Source organism: Arachis ipaensis, chromosome B6 (assembly GCF_059453495.1).
Source record: "Arachis ipaensis isolate K30076 ecotype BB chromosome B6, ASM5945349v1, whole genome shotgun sequence".
Taxonomy (NCBI): Eukaryota; Viridiplantae; Streptophyta; class Magnoliopsida; order Fabales; family Fabaceae; genus Arachis; species Arachis ipaensis.
This window is the reverse complement of record NC_142441.1, coordinates 120,617,458-120,625,533: the sequence shown is the minus strand read 5'-3', so window position 1 is coordinate 120,625,533 and position 8,076 is coordinate 120,617,458.

Below are 8,076 nucleotides of genomic sequence, written 5' to 3'. Positions count from 1 at the left end.
GGTGTTACTGCAGCTAGGACGGTGCACAGGTCCCTGATTCTATTATGTTTTACTCCATCGTTCTGTTTCCAATAGCTGTAGTAGGTATTCTAATCTTGATATCATTACCGCTATTATTTTTGCTGTGGATTAGTGAGAATTCTGTGATATTGACGTGCTAGGGTCGAGTTTTGGTAATCGCATGGTTGGAATAAGAGTCGTTCCTGTTGTTGTGAAAGTAAATGGAACTGTGTATGCAGCTGCCGCAGAATGCGAACCGAAAGAGAAAGAGTTTATGTCGCGTAGTTAGATTGCATTTGAGGTAGGGGCGCTTTCCAAAACTATACTTTATGCATTGGAATTATTACATATGGATACTAATGTGAGAAAATGTGTATTTAGTGATTGTATCGGCCTTATGTATTATTTGATTGTCTCGAAAGCTTATGAATGTTTGTTTGGCTGAATTTGTTGTGCGGCTTTGTGAAATGTAATGTTTTAAAGTTGATTTTTTAAAGATTTGAAATCTGAGTTTAATCCGTTGAGGATTGGTTTGAATTGAGTCAATTGTTCTGATGATGTGAAAGATAGAATACTCTTTGGAATTCATCCTGGTTTGCTTTCACTGATTTGGTTTTGATAAATGAATTGTGGCTGAACCGATTCTTTAAAGCTTTGGAAATGAGTTAAATTGATTGATATTGAGTTGATTTCTGAAATAGTTTCCTTGAGATATGCTACTGAGGCGACTGTTAGATTTAGTTTGCTTTTGAATTGATTTCTGGTTTTGGGCTGTTAAAAAGGAATGAGAATCGGTTTAGTTGGGACCCGAACCGGGTGGCAAAAGTCCAAGTTTTAGGGGAGGTGCTGCCGAAATTTCTACAAAATCCTACTCTTGTTTGTAAAGTTATTTAAAAAGGGTTGGATTTGAGAAATTGTATTAATTGATTTATTAAGAGAATATTTATATTTTCAAGCTTAATTTATTTAATGAACTTTATGCGTTGAGTTTGGCTTATTTAGAAACGAACTATTTGTACAGTTTGAATCACTGAAGGAAAGAATGATGCTCTAATATTGATTTCAATATAAAAAGGAGCTTTTAGTGATTTTAAAGGAATTTAGACTTTTGATTGAGTAATCAAGTTTGAGGCATTTTGGAAGAGCTAGAAAAATGGGTTCCAAAAAGAAACCTGAAAGTGGTTTGATTCAAATGAACCGTTTCCATTTCAAATGAGTTGATTTTTGGACCGGGTTGGAACTTGTGATTTTGTATGATCGGTTTCATAATAAATTCAGTTTTATTTACTTGAACCGGGAATCTATGATTTTAAAAGTTTCAATGAATTTTAAGGAATTTATATAAGTTGACCTTCCCTAAAGACTTGGGACTCTGGCAAGAAACTTTTGTTATAAAATCCCATTGTTGGATGGGTGATTTTGAATGTTCCCAAAAAGAATCTTTAACTTTCCATGGTTTTGGAAGTTTTGGAGAGAGAATGCCGAGAGTGGCTTTGTTTTAAAAAGGGAACTCACTTTGAGTAAATTTGGCTTATGACCTGAGATGATTTGAGAAATGAGATCTTTAAAGCCAAGGCTAAAAAGAGTTGAAATTTGATTTCAAAGTGAAATGGCTTGAGAAAAGTGATTTATGGCTTAAATGCCGGTTTTATGAATTTGATGATGTTGAATGGTGGAAGTGTTGTTTTGTTGTGAGCCGGAATGGCCGTGTATGCTATTGAACTATGGCTGATTATGAATTATGAACTTAAGCCGAAGGGCTGTATTTATTGATAAATTGGCTGGTTCTGGATTGAACCGTGAGCCGGATGGCTGAGATGGATGGTGATCCATGGTTGAGTATAAATGCATGTATGCAATCGAATGAATTGTGAATTTAAGCCGGATGGCTGAGATGAATGTTGTATGCGAGTATGCTTGTGTTTTCTCTCTGGTTGTAAGGGTGACAGGGCACCGATACCCTCTAATGGCGACAGGACGCAGATACCCTCTAATGGCGACAGGGCGCAGATACCCTCTAATGATAATAAAGTGCAACAGAGAGACTGTGTCCGGGTTAGCTACCGGACACGTCGGGTTGGCTTGGTAACCGACAGATGATATCATCAGCCACTAGGGACAGGCATGCATCATATGCATTTGTGTGACATTGGTTGGGTGTGCATATTATACTTTGTTTGCCTATGTGATTAATTGCTAACTGTTCTACTTGTAATAACTGTTTGTTTGTGCTTGCATCCTTCTATTTGTGTTTGCTACTGGGACTCTGTTGGACTGTGGTGATTGGTTGCTGGTTGGATTGTTTGGGCCTAGGGCCGTGGTTGGAATGAGGTGAACCGATGGTTGATTTCACTTTTGTGTTTCTGGTTTAGAATAAAATTATGAAAGGCTATTTTGGTTCCGCATAGATAAACCGTTTTGAAAGGCTTTTGAGTTTTTGAGAATTGAACCGTTCTTCTTTCCGAAAAGATTTCCAACTTTACTTTTATTGTAAACCGTTGTTTTTGAAAAGAGGCATAAGACAGTTATGAATCACTGGTGCGGTTATCTTCACGTATCCTATTACAGTAATTCCCAAAAACCCTCTACTGAGAACCCTTTCGAGGATGATGTTCTCACCCCCCTACATTTTTTCCCTTTCAGGATACGGGCACAGAAGTTACGAAGAGCTTATTTAATTGTTGTTGTGATGCTCTGTATGGTTTTAGTTATGATTTACTGCACCCTCGCCTTTATCTTGATATAATCTGTAAGAGGGATAGGAATTGTATTGGATTATGTTTGTAATATTATTTATATATATTTATGTATATATATGGATGTACTCTTTATGAGTTGTTGTAAGTTGAATGGTATTTATGGAGGTACGTTATCGAACGAAAGTATTTTTGGGAGCGGTATTGTGGTTTAAAGTTTTAAACAGGCTCATATTTTAGTATTAAGTAGTATAAGTGTCGTCATAATGTCCGAGCTATCAGAGTCGCGGAGCCGGAAGTGTAAACTTTGGTAGTTAGGGTGTTACATTATGGTATCAGAGCAGTTCTTCCTGTAGAGCCTGAGGAATGGACTGACTATGCTTCAATTGCATACTCTGAGCGTTTGTCATGTATTAGGTCTTGTTGAATGACGAGAATCAGAGCTTTATGCACATGACGGTCTATTGATTAACGCTGTTAGTCTTGCATTGCATAATTCCTGATATTAAGTTTGGCCAGCTTAATACTAGTGGATTTTGTATATGAAAGCACTGATGGGTTATCATAGATGAAATCCTAGTTTTGAGTAAGGCGAATCGCGGGTTTTGGAAAAGTTGGAAACTACTTCTCGAGGCTATTCAGTTGTGTGTCTTGAATTCTGTTCGAGTCGACATGTTCTTTCATATCCTAACTTGAAGTTCTTGTTTGCTAGACCTTTTGAAAAGTAATTTGATGTCTTCACTCTATTCCTCTATCCATATGCATTCTTGTTTGACCTTAAGTGCATATGCTGGTTTAAGATCCTTGTTGCATCTATCTTCCTCTGTTTGAGTTCTTCTTGACTCAAGTATTCTTTGATATAGCCTTGAACCTGTCTTAATGTGCTGTGACTTTTAACTCTGGGTTCTGAGTCCATTCGTTGAGAAATTGTTGATTCAGTTTTTCTCTTACTTGACAGTGATCACAGCCAATTTTGAGATTTTATAAATTGCTGTTGATTAGATATATACTTTTCTATATATGAGACTTTGAAATTATTTATACAGTTTAACAACTATTTCTTTCTAATACCTTGCCTGTACTTTTACTGGTTTACGTAATTGCACTTACTTTAAAAGTAAATTTTGACCTTCTAGTAATTTTACTATAGTTCCAATAGACATCTTTATTTGATTGTGTATTTGGATATTTTCCGAAATACTGGAAAGAAAGGATTTTTCGCTTTTATTCCGGTTGAGTTTCGTTTGATAAGCTTTACTTAACTATTCTGAATTGAGTTTGGTTTAGCATACTACATGGTTTATGCCATTGTTGTTCTTTTGAAAATGTTGGACTCATAGCTTTCTTCCTATGAACGGACTGGTTCCTTCTTAAGCTTTTATCTCTATGAATGTCATACTTGACTTTGTTTTTAACTAATATTTTACATTTAGTGAACTTTACCATTGATCTTGGTTTTTCTTCTCTGGTGAATCTCATTCTTATATGAATCAGTTTGATTCGTTTCAAGTTAGTGCATCGTTTATCCTCTCATTATCTCTACAAGAGTTTTTAGTCAAAAAAAAAATTTATCCTTGAGAAATTACAAATGATTGAGTTGTCTTTTCCTACGACTTTTGTATTCTTTTGGATCAATTTAAAACTTGTTTGATGTTTCATGTTTAGTGAATCTTGTTTGAACTATCTTAGTTTAAGATCCTTTCCTGCATGGCTTGACTTCTTTTTAGTACATCTTAAACTTCTTGAATGTTCTTCTGAGGTGGTGATTTCAAGAACACTTTTGGAGTCTTGTTTTGAACCTTTTAAAGAAGTTTCGAATTCTCTTGTAAGAAGTTTTAAACGGAATTTACTTTCTGTTGCTTGATTGAGAGTGAAACCATTATTCGATTTTGACAAAATTGTTCTTAAAGTTGGCATGCGCTATTTTAAATAAGGTTTTGGAGAGCTCCCTTGTTTAGTGAAAATTGGTTCGTTTGTAATGCACCACTTATTTCCTTTACCAAATTGTAAGCAAATTTTTGTCTCGGAGTTTCTTTTTTAAAAGAGTTTAACTTCCTCTTTCACTCTTGCTATGAATGTTATACACGCTTGTTTGAATATGAACTTTGGGAATTTTTGAACAAGCATTTGATCACTTCCGAGATTTTATGAACTGCTTTTGGTTACGTTGTGCACCTAACTATCCTTCTAAAATATTATTTTAGCTATTAGTCAAACTTGTGTGCATTTTGTTTTTCTAAAACTCTGCATAATCTACTTCAACATGAAGTTGAATTAGAGTAAAGCCACGATTATGCTTTTGTTACTCTCTTGAAGGATGTTGTTACTTAACCTTTCTTTTAGACTGCGAAGTGGTTTTTCCACAAGTTTTGGTTCCTTTATGAACAATGTATTCAAAGGTAATTGTAATCGTGCTCTTGAGTTCTGTGAGCTTTGTCTTGGGTCTGAGGTGTTCTTTACTGTAAACCTTATACTTCTTCGACTCGGCTCGAGTTTGTTTCAAACGGATGCGATGGTTTCCTTCCTATTGATTCAGTTGAATTTCTTTGATCCAAGGGTTATCTTTGAAGTTGTCAATTGAATTGTGTCTAGTAAACTTCATTGCTTGAACATCCTTGTTTATTTGGAATTGGGTATATTCTTTCAAATCTATGAATATTGTCCTTGACAATTGTCTCTCCGTTCTAAATCTTGTATCCTTCTGAGTAGACTCGAGAATTGTTTGATGTCATGTGCGATTTATAGACGTAGTAACGTGATGCGTTAGTTCTTTGAGACGTGATATGCGTATACAAAAGTTGAAGCGGTAGGTGTGCAACGTTATGAGTTTTGGGTGTTTCGTTCCTTGCGAACGGGCTTGCAGTTGTTAGGCTTATGGTCGGATATGAGGATGGTAAAGTGCTTAATGGGGTTGGAAAGTTGAAGCCTTGAGGTTGTTATGAGATTAGTGCACGGATGTTAAGCACGTCGTTTTAACTCCATCCAGTTTTATATGCCTTGCTCTACTATCACATGTTTGAACCATGTCATCTTTGCTTTGTGAATGCCTATCTTGATTTGCACCCTATTTTGGCACCTCAAGTTTTTGTGAGGCATTGAGATCATATGACCTTGTGCATTGAGCCTATCTTATAACGTTTGCTTTACAATCACACTCCTATCTTTACACCCTTATGCTTATGACAATCAAAGTATTTGGAAAACGTATATATGTTTATATTTTGAGATATTTTTGCTTCTTCCTTAAATATGTTCAAGGGTGAACTGTTATGGAATTTCTTTCGTTTTGTATCAATTTTCGAGGGCGAAAATTTTTATAAGGTGGGTAGGATGTAAGACCCAGAATTTTTGAAAAGTCTTATTATGATCAAGTCTCAAATCATACGGTTATTTATAGCCTTAATTTCAGAAATCACTTTATTAAAGATAATTAAGGCAAGTTTTGATTTATGGGATTTGAGATAAGTTATGATTATTATCCAATTTCACAATTATTGGATTATTTTCTATATTCAGAGTATAAAGTTGGTAGTTGTGAGATAATAAGGATTTCTATATGATTTGGATTAAACAAGTAATATTTTCAATATTAATACTGCTACTTTGGAAAATAAGGGATTTAATTATATTACTCCTAATTATTTGATTTGAATATTTTATTGAAAATAATTTGTGAAATTGGTGAGCAAATAGTATTTTCTATATATAATTAGTGTTGGATTTAAATTGGGTTTCAATTACTATATTACCCTATTTTTAAGTGAAATTACTAAAATGTCCCTAACTCTAATTTTCAAAATAAGGAAACCCTAACCTAGTGACCCGTACCCGACCCGGTTCCCTTCACCCACACACACACACACACACATCCGCAGCAGCATACCCTTACCCCTTTCATCCCCTTTTCCCTAACACAGCAGCAACAGCTGCACACGATGCAGATGAAAGAAAGGGATAGGAGGAAAACGGGAAAGAGGAGAGGGGAGAGGGGAGGAACGGCGCCGGCGAGGAGCCGCTATCACCGCCGCCGCATCGTCGCTGAGTCTCGAAGGGAGACCGTGTCTGGAGCTGTCGTCGTCAAGTCACCACGAGCCGCCGATCGCACTCCAGTTCAACCCGCCACCGCCGCACCGTCTGCGCCGTCGCCAGGGAGAGTGGGACCGAGGAGAAGGTTGGTCTGCGAGTGATGGGTGTCGCGGGCTTGGGGGCCGTTGCACCTTCATCGCCACCGCGCCCCCGCCGCGTCGCTGCCGTTGCCCTCACTACATCGCCGCCGTAGAGCTCGCAAGCGTGGAGGAAGCACAGCGCCGCCGGCTTTGTCAGACTTCCGCCGTCGAACCTGTCCCTACCGCCGCTGCTGGCCATACGCACGGAGAGAGAGAATGTGCAAAAAAGGAGCTGCCGCGGGGTTGCCGTCGCCACCACAAGGCTGGGCTCGCCGCTGTGGAGGGTTGCCCCCTTTCCTCCACCGTCACCGAAGATCCATCACCGGAGCTGCTGGGCTTTCCGTATGTTGCTGTGGTGTCACCAGAGCTTCAGGCCACTGCGCCGGCCGCCGGAGACCGCAGCTGAAGCCTCTGGCTTCGTGGGTTCTGATTGTTGTAAGTTGCTCGGCTGTACGCCATTGTCAGAACCGAGCCAGATTTGCCGGTAACTGCTCTCTCCTTTCTTGAATCTTTTCCATTTCTATGTTTGCTCCGCTATTCTGATTTTATTGGTAACCCTGCTGCCTTACCAAACAGAATGGTGTTACTGCAGCTAGGACGGTGCACAGGTCCCTGATTCTATTATGTTTTACTCCATCGTTCTGTTTCCAATAGCTGTAGTAGGTATTCTAATCTTGATATCATTACCGCTATTATTTTTGCTGTGGATTAGTGAGAATTCTGTGATATTGACGTGCTAGGGTCGAGTTTTGGTAATCGCATGGTTGGAATAAGAGTCGTTCCTGTTGTTGTGAAAGTAAATGGAACTGTGTATGCAGCTGCCGCAGAATGCGAACCGAAAGAGAAAGAGTTTATGTCGCGTAGTTAGATTGCATTTGAGGTAGGGGCGCTTTCCAAAACTATACTTTATGCATTGGAATTATTACATATGGATACTAATGTGAGAAAATGTGTATTTAGTGATTGTATCGGCCTTATGTATTATTTGATTGTCTCGAAAGCTTATGAATGTTTGTTTGGCTGAATTTGTTGTGCGGCTTTGTGAAATGTAATGTTTTAAAGTTGATTTTTTAAAGATTTGAAATCTGAGTTTAATCCGTTGAGGATTGGTTTGAATTGAGTCAATTGTTCTGATGATGTGAAAGATAGAATACTCTTTGGAATTCATCCTGGTTTGCTTTCACTGATTTGGTTTTGATAAATGAATTGTGGCT